Source organism: Cynocephalus volans, chromosome 10 (genome assembly GCF_027409185.1).
Source record: "Cynocephalus volans isolate mCynVol1 chromosome 10, mCynVol1.pri, whole genome shotgun sequence".
Lineage (NCBI taxonomy): Eukaryota > Metazoa > Chordata > Mammalia > Dermoptera > Cynocephalidae > Cynocephalus > Cynocephalus volans.
In genome coordinates this window covers 15,375,793-15,392,922 of record NC_084469.1, presented here as the reverse complement: position 1 = coordinate 15,392,922, position 17,130 = coordinate 15,375,793, and the positions used below count along the sequence as shown (strand labels likewise).

The following is a 17,130-nucleotide window of genomic DNA, read 5'->3' as shown; positions in this document are numbered from 1 at the left end:
GAGCCTCCCTCCCCCACATGTCGGTGTCCCAACCCCAGCTGTGCGTCCACATTCTGCACCCTCACCCTGGGTTCCTGGCATACATCTGCAAGCTCCCGGGGCAGCCCTGCTCTTGGCAGCTCCGCTCTTAGGCTCCCCTGCGAGTCTCGAAGATCTCGGGTCTTCCCGACCCGCCCTCTCCCGCTGCTGCTCCCCAGCCGGCCGGGGCAAGACGCTCCCCACCCCGCTCCGCCCGGGGGACCGAGGCTCCGCGCTCACGCCCTCCTGCCCGCAAGCGGGGAGTCACTGCGGCTGGTGCGGGGGTGACACGGAGGGGATTTTCCTATCTTCAGCGGGTGCCCCCCTCTCCGCCCTCCGCAACCGTATTGGTTTCCGGACCCCTATTCCCGCTCCCCGCCTCGCTGGAAAGGGGTCGGGCATCTGGAGGGGGTCTGGGGGCGCTGCAGCCGGGCCCCCGCCCCGCCCGCAGCCCCGCTCCTCCCCGCGCGGCCCCACTTGCGGCCGCGCCGGCAGCCGTGCAGGGACAGCTGCATTTCTCGCCGCCCGCCGCTAGGAAGCCGGCCTCGCCTCGCATTCTCCGCCTCCCCGCGCCCAGCCGCGCCGCCGAGCCGGGCCCGCCGCCGCCGCCGCCGCCGCGGGATCGCCGCCCCTCCCCCGCCCGGCCCGGCCGGCCCGCGGGGAGCGGACGCGCGTGGCGGCTGCTCGGTAAGACCCTCCTTCGCTCCCCGCCGGTTCCCGCCCGGCCCCGGGCGCGGACCCCGCCGGGCGCCCCGCGCGCGATCCCGGCCCCGGCCCCGGCCCGGCGGCCCCACCTTTTCGGGACCCATCACCGAGGCGCCGCCGGGAGGGCCGGGCCGTCGCGAGTTTGATTCCCGGTGCTGTCGCCGCGGCTTCCCGGGAGCCCGCGCCGCCCCAGCCGCGCGCGGCGGGTCCCGGCCCTGCCTTCCTTCCCGAGCCCCCACCTCATCCCAGGCCCCGGGCGCGGGGGGCGTGCGGGCATCGGGGGGCTGGGAGTGGGCTGCGCGGCTAGAGGGGTGGTCGCGGGCAGGCGCCGCGGGGAAGGGGAGCGAGGCCTGGCCGAGCCGCCGCCGCCTGAGTCCCCTCTCCAGCCGCTCCCCCTTCCGTGTGGGCGCCCCTCCCCACTCGGCCCCGGCCTGGGGGTGCAGGCTGGGCGGCGACGGCCGGCGGGGGCGCCTGCTGGGGGCTGAGCTCCTTCTAGGGGGAGGGGAGGTTCGCTTCCTGCCCCCGCCGATGCCACAGGTCGACTCAGCCTTTTCTGGTCCCACCCCGTCCCCTGGGAGCTGCATCTCCCGGCGGCTCGGGAGGGAAAGTTCAGAACGCACTGTCCCCGCCCCTGCTCCCCCCGGCCCCTCCCCGCTCCGGCTCTAAGAGCCCCGGGCTCTAAGCTCCGGGGGGCTGGCCTTTGCCTTTGTTCATTGCCCCCTTCATTTTCTTCTTGGCACTGTTGCTCTTCACCTTGCACTGGCTTGCCTATTTCTTTTCCCCTTACAAAAAGTTTTAGCTCCAAGGAATTTATACTGAAATTAAGTTATTGGAAAGGACTTTGTTTTAAGGGGAGGAAGATTTTAGATATTCCTTTTATTGGGGAGAGTGGAGGGTGAGGGGACTAAGATGTTCTAGAGGTGATGAAGGATGCGAGAGGACCAGCCATCTCATTTCAAACCTGGTCCTCAAGCAGCGGCATCATAGAGCATAGGGAATACACCTTCCCTGGGTCATCTTGCAGCACCCTGTGCCACCTGCCTCAGGTGAAAGGACTCAGGGAGATTTCCTGGGTCTCTCACCCCTTTCTTTTACAGCCTGGGTGGAGTTAGCCAGGTGTGCTGAAGGAGGTGAGGGACTCGGGAGTTCTCTGATGGAAGAAGTCATCTCACCAGGAGGTTTGGCCCTACCCATCAAGTGTGAGGTTGGGCTCTCTCTGTAGTTGGAGGTCGGTCCTGTTGGGATCTCAGTTTGCACAGAGGGTGGCTTCTCTGGGATGGAGAGGTACTGCTGGGAGAGACCTGGCTCGGGCCACCAGGAGGCTGGAGCGGATGTACAGGAGGGTTGGGTTTGAAACCCCTGTCCACTTTCTGCAGCTGGAAGGAGCATGAGACAAGGGAACAGGGTGGTGGTGCTGCAGACCTGGGCACATCCTTGAATAGCAGACCCTGCACAGCTAGGATGGCCCAGGGATGTGATATGACTAGAGGGATCTTGAGGCCAGAGGCTGGGGTCCTTTGAGAACATGGCCCCTTTGAGGGCCCCTTTGAGAATATGGTGAAAGCTCTAACTTCCTCCCTTCCCCCTACATGCATGTGTAGAAGGGACACATTTGTATTCAATATCAGAGGGTTACTATACCCACTTGGAACTAGGAGCCCCCATTAACCCCTGCTCTAGAGTTTGTGGTCTAGCCTGGGCACTTCAGAACAGTTCCTTCCTTTGTGGCCAGTCAGTGAATAATCACAGGGTGCAAAGAGCAGACCTCTTGTGAGGTCTTTTCTCATGACCTTCCTATATGACTTTGGGCTTGTGGCCATGGAGACCTGGAAACTCTGGACTGAATCCCAGCTCCCTACAGCTAGCTAAAGGATGGGGGCGGATGAGGTGGTGCTTCTCTAGGGGCTGAATTTTGCTATCTCTGTGTTGGGAAGGCTGTGGGCACTGGGCTGGGGCCACAGGGTTATTGAATTAGAGTTTAAAAAGGGATTAGGATGGGGGTGGGTATTCTGGTGTTTTAGCTGGCTGTGGGAACCAGACCCTTCAAGAGCCCCAGCTCATGTTGAAGGAAATGGGGTTGAGGTGCTTTAGCAGAGTGTTAAGTATGAAAGATTCCTCTAGAGGAGGGCCTGGGGTAGAATTGTGCAAGGCCAAGATCTGGATATTGTAGGTTCCTTAGATCCCTCTGGACTTTAGAAGGCAAGTGGGGAACAGAGGGGTTGGCCGTCACCATTCCCAGTGCAGCCCCCAAAGAGGCCTGGCTTGTCTTTTCTTCCTTTGGGCCTGGGCTGCTATGCGGGTGTCTGTGTTGTGTACACTTGCTAGGGATCTGGAAGATCTTTTAGGATGGTGTGCCATTTGTGCCTTCTCTGCCTTGGTATTCTAGACAACTGTAGCTCATGGGGATTTTTCTTTAACTAGCAAGCATGGTGTTTGGTGTATGGCCCCACTCACACCTGTTTCTTCCTCCAGAGTTTAGCACATTTACTCTTCTCTGGCAGTAAGCAACAAAAGCAGCTCTATTCTAGAGCCTTGGGCAAGAAGCTGGTTGTCAGACAGGGGTCACTTCTGAATATATAAGGTGACCAGGAGAAGGTGGTGCCTCTGTTTTGCTGGCTCTTACACTTATGGGAATTAAAAACCATAAAAGACCTTAGAGACCCTGAAGGGCTGAGGTCCAGTGGTACCTGACTCAGGACTTGGAAGTCCTCTTGGCGGCATGTGAGGGTCCTGTGGCAGTTAGGTGAGGATTTGCCTTCCCCAGTGGCCAGGATTTGTCTGCCTGCTGTGGTCCTGGCTGCTGCAGTTTGGTGAGTTCAGGATGGTAGTTGTGTTGACTCACTCAGTGCTTCCAGCCTCCCAATAAGCACCGTGGGTGTGTCAGAGCCATATAATGGACTCCTAATAATGCAGCAAAAGTTCTTGTCATTGAAACAGGTCATAAATGATAAATGCAATAACAATGCTTGTAAACATAAACTCCCTTCTCATAAAATGTGACCATTTCTTTTCTATTATGGGGCACCAAGGGTCTTTGAGGAATTCTTGGTGGAATAAAAAAGTTCCAACTCCACTGGTCTAATCTCCCCCACCAAGGAATCCAGCCATTTTGTGCCCATTTCTATCATGGCTTAGTGGTTTATTTTATTTTATTTATTTATTTTTTTTTTCGTGACCGGCACTCAGCCAGTGAGTGCACTGGTCAGTCCTATATAGGATCCGAACCCGTGGTGGGAGCGTCGCTGCGCTGCCAGCGCAGCACTCTACCAAGTGCGCCACGGGCTCGGCCCATGGCTTAGTGGTTTAGAGTGTAGGATCTGAAGTTAGGCATCCCCAGGTAGAATCCCAGCTCTCTATATTACTTTAAGACTTTGTAAGTGCCTCAGGTTCTCATGTTCGGAAGAGTTAAGGGAGATCTAACATGTATGCCAGACAGAGTACGTGCTCATTGGGTGGAAGCTGTTATTATGATTGTTGTTATTTCTGCACGTGGGTGCAAAAGTTTGAAGGCTCGTTATTAAGAAAAATGTTTGGTAAAACTGTAGAGGCAAAGGGTGGCTTTTGAAGGGATGGGAGGTGCATTAGGTGAGGTTCTTGAATTCTGAGCAGAGGGGACTGCACAGTGGAGACGGGGGGGCTGAAATGACAGGGGTGACAGCTAAGCATGGTTGGGGGCAGAATGGCTCAGCATTTGCAGCTCTGCTCTGGAACCAATTCTCTTCCCTTTTCTTTGGAGAATTTGCCCTATAAGCTGGGGCAGGGGTGGGAGGCATGATCAGTGAGGAAGGTTGAATGGGTTTCTATGGTAATGCTAACTTTGGTCTAGGGGAACAAGGCCGACAGGGGCCTAGAGGACAGGAGTCTCATGAGGGGGTGGGGCAGGCCCAGGAGGCAGTCAGGAGTGGAGGCTGCGGGGGTGGGGAGTCCCTGTGAAGGATGAGGCTTGGGAAATCATAATTCCAACACCCGCTGAGTGATCAGACCATTTGCTATGGCTCAGACCATGTTCTAAGTGCTTCACGTGGATCAGCTCGTTTACTCCTCACAAAACCTTATGAGATATCATATCCATTTTTCAGATGAGGAAACAGACATAAGAGACATCAAGAGTTTAAGTAACTTGCCCAAATCATGTAGCTAGAAAGTGGCAGAGCCAGGATTTGAACTTGGGAAGTCTGGCTGCAGGCTCACACCCTTAGAGAAATTCTCAGAGAGACCCCTTCTGAGCTGGGGGTGTGTGTGTGGGGGGAGAGTGGAGGTGGGAAGTTGCCAATTTGTGCTCTGCTGGAAGGGCAGCCAGTACAATGTCCAAGCATCATCGGAATATGCTTAACACAGTCTGCTGAGAACCACTGGTCAAGCACCAGACATTCTGCTGGGGCCTGGCCTGGAGCACAAAAGTCACCAAGGCATGGCCCCCTGCCCTCAAGGTGTCTACAGTCTAGGAGGAGAGACAAACATGTTAGTCTAGAATTCCAGGTGCCATGGCAAGTGCTGTGATAAGAAAAAGCACTGAGGAAGGGGGCACTCTGTCAGAAAGAAGAGGAGGTGGGCAGGAGAGGCTTCCTGGAGGAGGGGGCACTGGGCCGAGTGAGGATAAAGGGGGCTGCTGTCTCCTGGGCTTTTAATCTGGCCATGGGAGGACATCACTCTGCTGCTCCGTGAACCTGAGTAGAGCCCAGTGGCCAGTGTGTGGGCATCAGGGAGGTCAGGTTTTTTGGATCCTGCAGTAGTACCCTTGCCAGGGGAGGTGGGAACTGGGCAGTGTGGTTGGCTTCTTTGATGCCTTTGTGGTTTTTAGTAGTAGAGAAACACTGTCACCTCCTGTAATTCCTGCAGTGAACATGCTGAGGAAGAAATAAAAGTCTGGCAAGAGTTACTGCTCAGAACACAGTGATTCATTCTTATCTCCATACTTAGAACCAGAGGCATATGAATTTAAACTGCAGAGGAAGGACTCAAGGAAGGTATGAGGAAGATGTTTCAGATAGGATGTGAGTGTCAGAAAAGTGACTCAGAAGAGCAGAGGGGAATGGCCTTCCCCGAAGATCTTTAAAAATGGGAACAAGTTTCATTTGTCTTTGTGGTTTAAGAGGTTTCATCTGGAGACAGGAAGATGAAGTTAAGGCCCCTAGAGGTCCATCTCAGCTCAGTGATAGGAGGATAAAAGGAACTGGGATTTTTCGGTTAGAAGGTTGCTCAGATCTAGCCTAACCCATCCTTTTACTGTTGAAGTGATTAAAGAATGACCAGTAACACTGAGTGGCTCATTCATTCATTAGTGAGCCAAGACACATACCCATCTGCCCAGCAGCTGGGGTTCTTGCCCTGCCCTGATCTGGGTCAGCAGAGATACCCACTGGTAGTGACCCGCAGCCCTCCAGGATGGAGTCTAAGCCTTGTGAGCAGAGCTGAAGGAAACCTGGAAGTGGCTGAGCATTTGTCTGGGTAGTGGATCAGCTCCCACTCAGGAGACATTTCTGAGGATGGTGTTCCCAGTTGGAGTTAACAGGCCGTCTCATTCACCCTGCGGACCTTGCACCTAGAAGAGTTTGGGGAATGCATTTGAGGCCCACGGTAAGCTTTGTCGAATAAATGAGTAAATAACAGATAATCCAAAAGTGATTTCTCTTTGGCCACACACTTGTGGGCCCAGCGCACTCACCCTTGTGATTCTGTTTTGCTTATGCCAACAATAGAATCGTTTCGTAATACCCCCAGCCATGGAGAAAGGTGCACACGTGTGTGCTGTGGGGCCAAGGTAAGATGAACAAAACACAGTAGAAGATCTTTTCCAAATGTATAATTCCTCGAGAGATCCTCAAGGGCTGACATTCTGTTCATTTATAATGGCTTTTGCTGTTTTTCTTTTTTGTTGTTCCCAGCATAAAAATAAAGGCTTCATTTTTCTAATTTAGGAAATACATGTAATATAACAATCTCAACTGCATTCAGCAAGATGGTTACAGAGATCTCAGAAGAGAACACGGCTTGCTCTCAGAAGACAATCTGATTAAGAATGAACCAAATATAAATGGATGCTGGACAAGGAGTTTAAAATACCAGGTGGTGAACTTTAGCTCCCAGGCTGAATTTAAATTAACATGTGCAAATGAAAGAGAAGTAGCAGCAGAACAGGATGGCAAGAATGTTGTTCCTCCCCTAACCCTGTGGTTCCCTATTCACTAAGAAAGCATTTGTTTCTAGGAGGGCATCTGCAAAGCTTGGGTTTTTTCCCCCAGTGACCGGCAAGCTGGATTTGGAGCTCTGTTGAGAAGGTGCTCTGTGGTCTTGTAAGGGGATCAGGCGCAGGAAATGATTTCACTTTGTTCGGGTCTGAGATTAGTTTCAGTTTCAGGCCGTACCAGGAGCAGAGGGAGAGGTTTAGTGACAGTGGGGTAGGGGTGGAGGGGTTTGGAGGAAGTGGCGGGGTTGGACGGGAAAAGTTTCAGCATTGGCTGTGTGGGTGAGTGTCAAGGTAGGTGGACAGGGCACACTTGTGCTGAGCAGGGAGAAGAAGAAGATGAATTAAGAGAAGGAGTTGGGGAAGGTGGCGATTGAGTTTGTGTGTCTGGAGACTGAGTTGGGTGATGGTGGGGGGAGAGAACGTATAAAGACAGATGTGTACAGGACAAAACCCCCACACAGTAACATGACTACTGAGCCACAGGCTAGGAGGTCGTAAGGTCATCTTAAAACACAAATTACCTGGATGAGGTGGGTTTCCCACAAGCAGGTGTGGAGCTGAGAGGAAAGCAAAGGTCATGATGCACAAGGGCAACACACATCGTGGGTTGGCATCCTGAAGACTAGCCCCTGCTGGGCAGCATTTTCCTGCATTTGATTTTCTTTAAAAAAAAAAGAAAGAAAGTCAAAGTTTGAGAACCAATAATTGTGAACTTGCAGACCTTTGCATCCTCTGAGAACCTTAAGCTGTCATTTCTCTTGAGACTGTTTGGGGCCAGTCTGGTTGTTTCACAAGGCATCATTACCCTAGAAAATCGGTGGGTTTCCTCCCTGACTGGTTCTGGGTGGGGCATACACAGATGTTCCTTTCCATCTTAGCAGTGCTAGAACATCATTGCATTTTATTTCTCAACATCATAAATTCATTTTATTTCTAAGAGAGAGAAGCCCTAAATTTTAAAGCCAGAAAGGATTTGGAAGATCACTCAGTGTGTTCCTAGAAGAATTTGTGGCCCTGGGTCATTAAACACCTTGAACAGATTGGTGGTATGTGGTTAAGAACACGAAGTCAAAATAAAGAAAATAAAAAACAACAGCAAAAAGAACACTAAGCCAGACTCCTTGTGTTTGAATAGGCCTCGGTTAGTCGCTGCTGTGTTCTTAGGGCAAGTTACTCAGTCTCTCTGAGTCTAAAGTTTCCTTATCCATTTAGTGGGAGTAATAATATTACCTGATGGTTGCTAATGAGGATCAAGTACTTATTACGTCTTTACCACAATGTTTAGCATGTTGTATGTCCTGAACAAATGCTAACTGCTGCTGTTTTTATTATTATTGTTATTATTATTTTCATTTCATGAAATCACATGGCTCCTTAGTGATACAGCCAGGGTTATAATGATTACAAACTCTTTTATTCCCAGTTCTCTCCAGCATGGCCATAAGGTGATTTCATCACAGTATTGAAATATGTGAAGAGAGCTTTATGAAAGTGTTTGTACAGAAGCCTTCTAATGAATGTTCATAATAAAGTTAGAAGAAATGGTCTTAATCCACTTATTAGATATAGTTAGACTTTGGGCAGGAGGGCATATGTTTACCAAATAATTTGCTTCCACAAATATTGTATACTTTGTTTAGAGGTTTCCTAATGCCTGATTGGTTGCCTCTGCTGGAAAGGTTGGGGTGATTTTAGATGTTTTTGTGGAGGAGTTCTTCTCAAATTGGAAACATCCATTTCAATGAGTTGTGGTGGCGAAGCAGGCTTTTGGGTGTAATGGAAATATTTCTGTAGCCTGGCTGCTATTTATCAAGGGTGAAGACAGTGCAGATGTTTTAAAAAAATATATGGGCTTGGCAGAAGTCCACATGTCTTAGGCCATGCCTACACAAATGCGTTTCCAAGTGATTTGCACTGACCTTTTGCAAATCACTGACAGCCTAGGAGCCTCCCAAGGGAGACGTTTTAGTCTGAAACATTGTTGAGGCTGGTGTGATCTCCAGCCTTGAGTGGTCTTTGACACCTTTCATAGGGTGGCAGCCTCGCCCTAAGAGTACTTTGGTGTGTGGTTTTGAATATGAAAACAAATGGAAATTAATTTTGTCTGGCGAATCCTGCAACACCCCTTTGATGTACTGCCACTCTCTAGAGGTTACAGAATTCAAATCTGTTTTTGACACTGGTCCATGGGACTTTTCAAATTTCCATGCCTGAAGGAGGGAGCATGTTAAAGTGTGGAATTTGTAGGTGTGTGTATTGAAGCCCACGAAGGGAGTTCCAGTCTCAGCTCTGACACGTGTGGGCTGTGTCATTCTGAATAGGTCTCTTCTTAATTCATACTTTTCGAGGTTAATCTACTTTTAGAGGCTAATCTATTATTATACTCCACAACAGCAAATGGCTATTGAACACATCTGTCACATAGAGCTGGTAATAATAATCCCTCCTGCACATGATTGTTTTGATGGTCTAATAATAATAGCTAACATTTATTGCATGCTTACTGCATGCCAGTAAGCTTTCTAAACATTTTAGGCATATTAATTTATTTAATCAACCCTATATAAGATAGTATTATCACCACTTTAAATAGGAGGAGACCGAGGCACAGGTACGTTAACTTGCCCAAGGTCATGCTACTAGTTAGTTGAGGAAGGGGGATCTGAACTCAAAAAGCCAACCCCCGGAGTCTGTAGCTATGTTTACAAGAGCGCGTTATATAAATTTCAGTGTTGTGATTCTTATTCTTTCACTATTACTCTTCTTATTTGACAATCTGAGGGAGGGATAAACTGAGCCTGGAGGTAGATTAAGTGTGCAGATCACAGTGTTGGAAAGAATGAGGAGACGGAGCATATGAAATCTTTTTTTGGAGTTATAGAGAAACAGCTGTTTCTAAGTTTGGGACGGAGCAGAAGAGATGCAGCAGCGACAGAGAAGGACATTTTCTGGGTGGATTTTTACTCTCTGCAGTGAGGACTGCACATCTGTGGATTTAAGAGCCATGTGTTTCTTTCCCCTCCTATCACATTTTATTGGGAAACCTATCTTTAAACCCCAGCTCAGCCCTCAGCTGTGGCAGACTTAGAAACTTAGAAAACTTCCAGGGATAGTGAATTCTTGAGACATGAAAGGAGAGGAGAAGGTTGGGATTTTTCATGGAATTTCTTTCTTGTTATTGCATTTCTATTTAGTGCATATAGGGGATGAGCCATGGAGTGGCTTATGTTCAGATGACAGAGGACTGGGAACTTGGGTGACTTCCCTTTTTCTCATGAGTTGATTTAATAAGAGAATGAATCATCCCATTAGCTTTCATCCTGGAAAAGAAAAAAGAAAGGAGAGAGCGAGTGAGTGAGATGGCAGTTGACTGAAACCAGAAGCCTTCTGTGTCGGTCTCCTAGGGCAGGCAGCAGGCCGACAGCAGGCCTTGGTGGTTCGTGCCAAGGGTGAGGTCCCTTCAGGCATTTGGGGAGGGCTCCCAGCTTCCTGTCACTGCCGCCCTCAACCTCTCATCCTGCTGAGACTCTAGGTCCTAGACCTTAAAGGGAAATGGATAGGGACCTAAGTGTCATTAAAAATAGACTCATCCACAGCAGTGATCATTTTGAAGACAATAACATAAAAATTCATCCTATGAGACTAGACAATTCAAAAATAGCTTTTGACCTTCAGGAATGTGAATGTCATTCACATTCCCCCTTCCTGTGAGGGTGGCAGGGGTCTCTCTGTGCTATTGCCTGACCCCTGGGACATCTTTGGGCTAGTCTTAAAGGAAGTTCTTCCTTAGGACTCTGGCTGTGAGCCTTCCAGGTGTGAGCACTTCCAGCCACCAGCCCCACCTACAAGCCACTTGTGGGGAGGCTGGGGAGCACATCCTTTCCTGGGCCACTCTTGGTGAACTTTCTGTGGATCAGTGACCTTAATTTGGATTATGAGCTGAGGCTGGAGTCCCTAGGGGGAATATGAAGGGTGCCAGGGAGGGAGGGGATGCCTGAGAACTCCCTCAGGACTGCCTGCCCCCAAGCCCAATTTAAGAGAGTTAACAGGGTGGTCATAGTTTTCAGACTCTGGCTTCTGGGCATTCATTTCCCAAAGCACTTGATTTTCTTGACAATATTCCCTTGTCCCCATCTGTCTCATTTTCCTTCCTGCCCCCACAATCAGCAGTAGCTACGGTTAATGGCTCCCATTTGTAAGAAGACTTACTCTGTGTCAAGCATTTTACTTATATAATTTAATTTAATCCTTATACCAGCCCTATGAGACAGGGATTATTGTCTTTTTGGATGTGGGAGCCAAGGCTGAGCGCAAAGCAACTTGTCAGAGTAACACACCCACTTACTGGGTGTGTGTTTTTTTGTTTTAATCTTTTATTGTGAGAAACTTCAATATACAAAAGTAGAGAGACTAGTACAGTAAATTCCCACGTACCCATCACCAAGCTTCTTCACTCTATGGAGAAGCCCTGGCTCCAGTGCTTCTGTGGGCATACACAGCAGACACCTTTGGGTGGATTAGAGATCCAGGGTACACAGCTTGGAAAGCAGAGGGTAGGCTGAATTCCAGCCCATTTGCCCCTTTGAATGGGCACCTTGCACAGTGATAAGCCTGCATAACTGTATATGACGACTCTGCCTGCCTAACTTTTGGGACATAAAGAAAGGAGACTATAGCCAGACAGCAGTTTCTGGCAGTGATGATTTCTCTGTTCAGTCAGCTATGTGGGGTAGGGGGGAGAAAAGCTCAGTCACTGGGGACTTTTCCAGTTAAAATTAAGCAGGGAGATGATTCCCAGAGTAGATCTTCTTCTACAGAGGATGGTGGGACAGATGAGCTGTGTTTTTGGCTGCTCCTGTTTTCTACCAGCCACCTGCTCTCTTGATGGCTCCTCCTCCTTGATGCCTTCCCCCCTCTGTTCTGTGCCCAGGGCAAGGAAAGCTCTTGTCTGCAGCTATGAGGCAGGCAGGAGGGGAGTTGGTAGAGCCCGGAGTGTGAAAGCCTGGTGTGAACTCGCTCCTGGCTGCCACCCTTCTGCAGGCTCTGGGACAAGCTGTCTTTGCCTCCTGGTGGCTTAGCTTTGCTCGGAGCTCAGGTTAGCTAAGGGCTTGGTGGGAGCTCTGCTTTTGCACCCATATAACTGTTTCTTTTAGTCCCGAGTAGGGCCGTGGGTCACCCGATAGGGAGCTTCTTGAGAGTGGCTATTGAGGTTTTATTTTATTTTTCACTACTGTGCCCTTGGCTGTACCCATTATAGCATCTGGCATTGGTGCTTCCATAATATTTGTTAAACAGATGAATGTTAAACAAATGAACACAGCATTCTGCAGACCAGAGAAATCTGCCAAAAGGCTCAGGTTGAATAATTTTTGTACTTCAGTCAGGAGAGGCTAGACTACCCCTCAGGAATAATCAAACCCTGACATCCCAGTGGCTTGGTGCGATCGAAGTTTATTTTTTGCTCATGGAAAGTCAGATGCAGGTTAAGCAGTCCTCTGTCTGTAGCCACACCATCTGGAGTATAATTAACTTCAAGGTTACCGCAGGAGGGAAGAGAGAGATGGAGGCAGCACCCTGGCTGTTAACTGCCTTGTTACCTGTTACTTCTGTTCACGTTCCATGGGCCAGAGCTAGTCACATGGTGCCAACCTCACTGCAAGGGGGGCTGGGAAACATAGGGGTTGTCTTCAGGGTTCCGGACCAGAGGATTTCGTATTTCTTGTCCCCGCTTTAAGTTTACTGGAGTGCCTCTGGCTGAATCACTTATCTCTCACCAGTTTTTTACACCGATAGGAAGGGAACATCTGCCACTTCCTTCAATCCAGGGAAGGAGGCATGAGATGGCACTGAAGGAAAGTCCCATGGCAGGGTTTTTAACTGCTCCCTCGTGACATGTTGGTCATGTAACATTCACTTACTCACTTTGCCTCTGGAACCTCTTTCCTCATCTGTACGAGGAGGATAGTCATACCAGCCCATCTCTCAGTTCAGACTCTACTGATTGCAAGTAACAGAAACCAGCTTGAGCTATTGGAAGCCACAGTGGAATTGAAGAATGATGAGCAGGAAATATAGCTGGCCTCCCGAGGGCCTGCAGCTGGTGAGCTGCTCTTTGTGCCTCTGCTCGGGGCATCTGCAGGACGCCGCCACTTCTGTGGATGTGCGCCAGATGTCCTGGCCCCAAACAGACCCACCCTCTTTCCAGTAACCATCAGAGACTGAATAGTGTCTGAACCTTGATTCGAATTCCTGGGGAGAGACTCTGATTGGCTCACTTGGGTCAGCTGCCTACCGCTGGTCCAGTCATCTGTGGCTGGGAGGACATAGTCATACAGGACCACCACGGTACTGGGGGCCTTCCCCTGTGAAAAGGGTGGAGACAGTCCTCACAGGAGGGATGTGAGTTGGGCAGATACCTCCAGAAAGTGTCCATGTGTATCTGGTTCAAGGGTTGTTGTGTTGATTGGACAACGTCTACAAGAAACCTTGAGGACTGTAACGTGCAGCATAAATGTGAGCTGGTATGGTGTGCGGGATCTCTTGTTAGGAACCTTGGAGACTGCACTGCCTTAAAGGGGCCTGGGAGGGATAATAACGCTGTGAAACAGAATTTAAGTCTTGGTGGAGGCTGAGAAGCTGTTTGTTGGAATGTCATGGAGCAGGGATGGGAGGGACAGGTCAGGGCCAGCATGGGGCATTGCCGGGGGTTAAGCTAGGTTTATAGGCCGTTAGACCATAACATTTTAAACGAGAGAGTAAATGTGTATCTCTCTGCTGCATAAATAGGATGCTTCTGTAGTTGAAACTGTGTGACATGGAAAGGATGCTAGCTTGGATGTTAGTCCTTGTCCCCACATGACCCCGCTGGCTGTGTGCCTGTGAGCAAGTCACCTCACCTCTCTGGGGCTTAGTCAGTTCTGCTCGTTGAAGACTCTGTGTGTGCAGCACGTGTATACTGTGGGGTTAGGCATGAAGTCTGGGATTGGACAGCTGGGTTTGGATCCTCATTCTTCACTCGCTAGCTGTGTGAGCTGGGCCGATTCCTCAGCCTCCCTGAGTCTTGGTTTCCTCGTTTGTGAAATGACGATATTGGTAGGACCTATTGTTGTGAAGACCTGAAATGAGTGCTCAATAAAATATTAACTAGTATTATTAACAGAAGCCAAGGCCAGGCCAGTGCCACAGGGTCCTATGGCCAGATGCAGTGGCCTGAGTGTCTGGGTAGGGTGGGAGTGCAGGAAGAAGCCGAGAGAGGATAGGACGCTGGAGGGGGAGGGGAGGAATGGGAGACTGGGACAGAGGCGGGTCTAGCCTCACCCGGGCTGCTGCCCAGGCCTCTCTATTCATCCAGTTCTGCAGCGTGTACTGGAGCCAGCGCTGCTGCCTCTCCTGCCGCCCCGTCTGCTTCCCAGCGGCTTTCGCTGGGGAACCTTAGGGATGGCTCCACAGAACCCAGCTCAGCGGTGCTGTCCCTTGCATCCTGGCCCAGGGTTTGAGAGGCCCTGGCTCTAAAGCCAGGCCTCGGGTTTGGGAGTAGAGTGCTTCCTGCTGGGAAACTGCGGGACCCGGAGAGTTAAAAAACAAATGAAGAAGCCCTTCTGACCACAGAACAATTTGAAGGCTGAATTATTTAGAGCCTCTGCTCCCTCTGGCTTCTCCTGGGGGAAGGGCCAAGGGAGGAATGTGGAGCCAGGGAGGGCTGAAGTTCCCTGGCCTGGCTGGCTCAGGAACTCAGGAGCCCCACGAAGCCCACACTGTATGGCCTCGTCCTCCGCCACCTTTGTCCTTGGGCCACGAGGTCCCTGTGGTTTCCTGCAGCCCGCTTGGCCTACCAGGTTCGGGTTGAGGCCGGGAGGACAGCCCCTCCCGTTCCTCCCTCGGAGGCTGATCTCCTCCGCCTGATCATGCTTGGCTCTGGGACAGAGTGATAATGAATTACATAAATAAGTCATTCCCATTAGCAGCCAGGCCAGCTGCTGGCCCCGGAGGCAAGGCAGTGCCTGGGGAGGCGGGTGTGGACCAGGCCAGTGTCTCCTCCCCAGCAGGGCTGGTCAAGTGCCTAGTCTTTCTCTCAGGAGCGCTGGAGGGAGGTGGCCACCTGGTCTGCTCCCAGAGGAGCCTTGATCCTCTTTCATTCCCTCCAGGATTATGTTTTCAGCCTGCCTGGGGACTTGATGAAAATCACTGCTTACAGCAGTTGCAGTGTCTCAGGAGAGGGCTGTTTTGGAGCCAGTAGGGTCCCCTACAAGGGGGTCAGGGTGGGGTGTCCAGGCACTGAGGCTGCTCCTGGCCAGGCTCGCCTAGGCCTGGGCTGCCAAGGTGGACTGTGGCCATGGCAACCCTGGCTGCAGCGGGGTAAACACAGGCTTTCAAAGGGGGCCTTGTTCCCTGCAGGAGCCTTTCAGTTCCAGCCTGCTGGGGCTTTTCAAACCTCAGGGAGGAAAGGGAGGGCAGCGGGGATGGGGTGGGGCTGTCTGTGAGGAAATGTCACTCCTGGTTCCCCCTCACCCAGCCCCAGGCATATTTCCTGGAGGCCCCAGTTTCCAAAGCTCCTGCTCTTTTGAAAAGAAGAGTAAGCAGCAGGAATGTGCCCGGTGTGTGTGTGTGTGTGTGTGTGTGTGTGTGTGTGTGTGTGTGTGTGTGTGTGTGTGTGTGTGTGTGTGTGTGTGTGTGTGTGTGTGTGTGTGTGTGTGTGTGTGTGTGTGTGTGTGTGTGTGTGTGTGTGTGTGTGTGTGTGTGTGTGTGTGTGTGTGTGTGTGTGTGTGTGTGTGTGTGTGTGTGTGTGTGTGTGTAATTGAGGGGAGGGAAGCTTAAAAAAAAATCACGGTCACGCTGGCCACCTCAAATGAGAGTCCTCACTGCCCTAGACTGATTTCAACAAGCTAGCCAGAGCCCCCTGAAGCAGTTCTTTAAGGATTGCTCATCTTTTTGGCATTGAATATCAAATAAGCCAAATCTCAGAGAAAACACTAAACCATTCATTAAATTGACAATTTGCATTCTGATTTATTAGCCAATGATTTTAGTGAGAAATCTGATTGCAGGCACTTGAATAGCCTCTGCTGTCTTTTGGGGAGCTTGTTTCTGGATTCTCCTTCTATTATTTTGTCTTTAAGCTAACCCAAATATAAAAATTGGGAAGGATGGCATGTCCTCTCTCTAAGCACTAGATCACCTATAAGGTATTCTCTATACATCTGCTGATGCACAAGTGAATGATGAATGCACTTCCACTTGGTTGGGCCAGAGGAGTGGGGCCTTTTATAGGGAAACAGCACACGACAGGGTCTAGAGGTAGGAGGATGTGATTTGGTTTTTGCAAAGGAGAAAGAGACTTACGGCTTCACAGAAGTCATCTGAGATCCGGAGCAGGTTTTTCACCCTGACACTCCCTGGACTTCGACTTGCATCTTGCTGAGATGCCTTTGGTTGGGACAGCAAGCCCTTCTGACTGTGTTTGCTTTGTGGGTCAGTGACCCTCAGGCCTCCTGTGAGTCAAGGCAGGGAGTCCCTGTCAGGAACCATCAACTCCAAATGCCTGGTCCCACCCTTGGGCTGACTTTCCCTGAATCCATCCCTGGGTGAGAACTGCTGCCCACAGACTCATTTTTCTTCTGGCTCCAGGAATAGGCAGTGCCCTTGGACTCAGTAGTGGCTTCATGACTGCTTCTATCATTTATTCCCCACTTCTTTAGAGGAGGGTGAGGAAAAGGCTCTCATCTGCCGAGTGTATGCTGTATGCCCACTGCCTGACAGTGCCTGGCATGTGGCAGTTGCTCCATCAAGGTTTTTGAATGAATGAGTGAATACCCTGAATGAATAGGAGATCTGGGGCTTTTACTGCAAATTGCCCTTTTAATAAATCCTTCAGTCCTTGTGCTAAAAATTGAATTAGGAGAGATTGAGGTTGGTCGTAAGAAGAAAGGTCTCTACTGTCAGTAATTTCTGGGGAGTAGAACAGGTACCTCAAGGGTGACCTGAGAGAAGTGGGGACCATTCCCCTATGGAGTTAGGTTGCTTGTGGCTTTTCTGGCTGTAGGCATGGCCGTCGAGGGGTCATTTCCACCCTCCTGGGTTGATGGCAGCTTCCAGCTCTTAAGTAGATTTCTAGCTCTCACAATAGATGTGAATATCTTTTTTTTTTAGAAGTAAAAAGTGCTGTCCAAATGCATATGTGTAGTTATTCTCCCAGAGCATCACTGTTAGAGATCCAGCTTCAA

At 50.4% G+C, this 17,130-nt stretch overlaps 1 protein-coding gene across 1 annotated transcript in view; it reads left to right on the top strand.

The window, feature by feature from the left end:
* The first annotated feature begins 117 nt into the window (after nucleotides 1–117).
* CUEDC1 (CUE domain containing 1) overlaps nucleotides 118–17,130 on the top strand; it is a 76,060-nt gene continuing 59,047 nt past the window's right edge. Inside the window, exon 1 of the mRNA XM_063109649.1 lies at nucleotides 118–705. The gene's annotated coding sequence lies outside the window, so the exon portion shown is untranslated. The remainder of the gene's footprint in view (nucleotides 706–17,130) is intronic.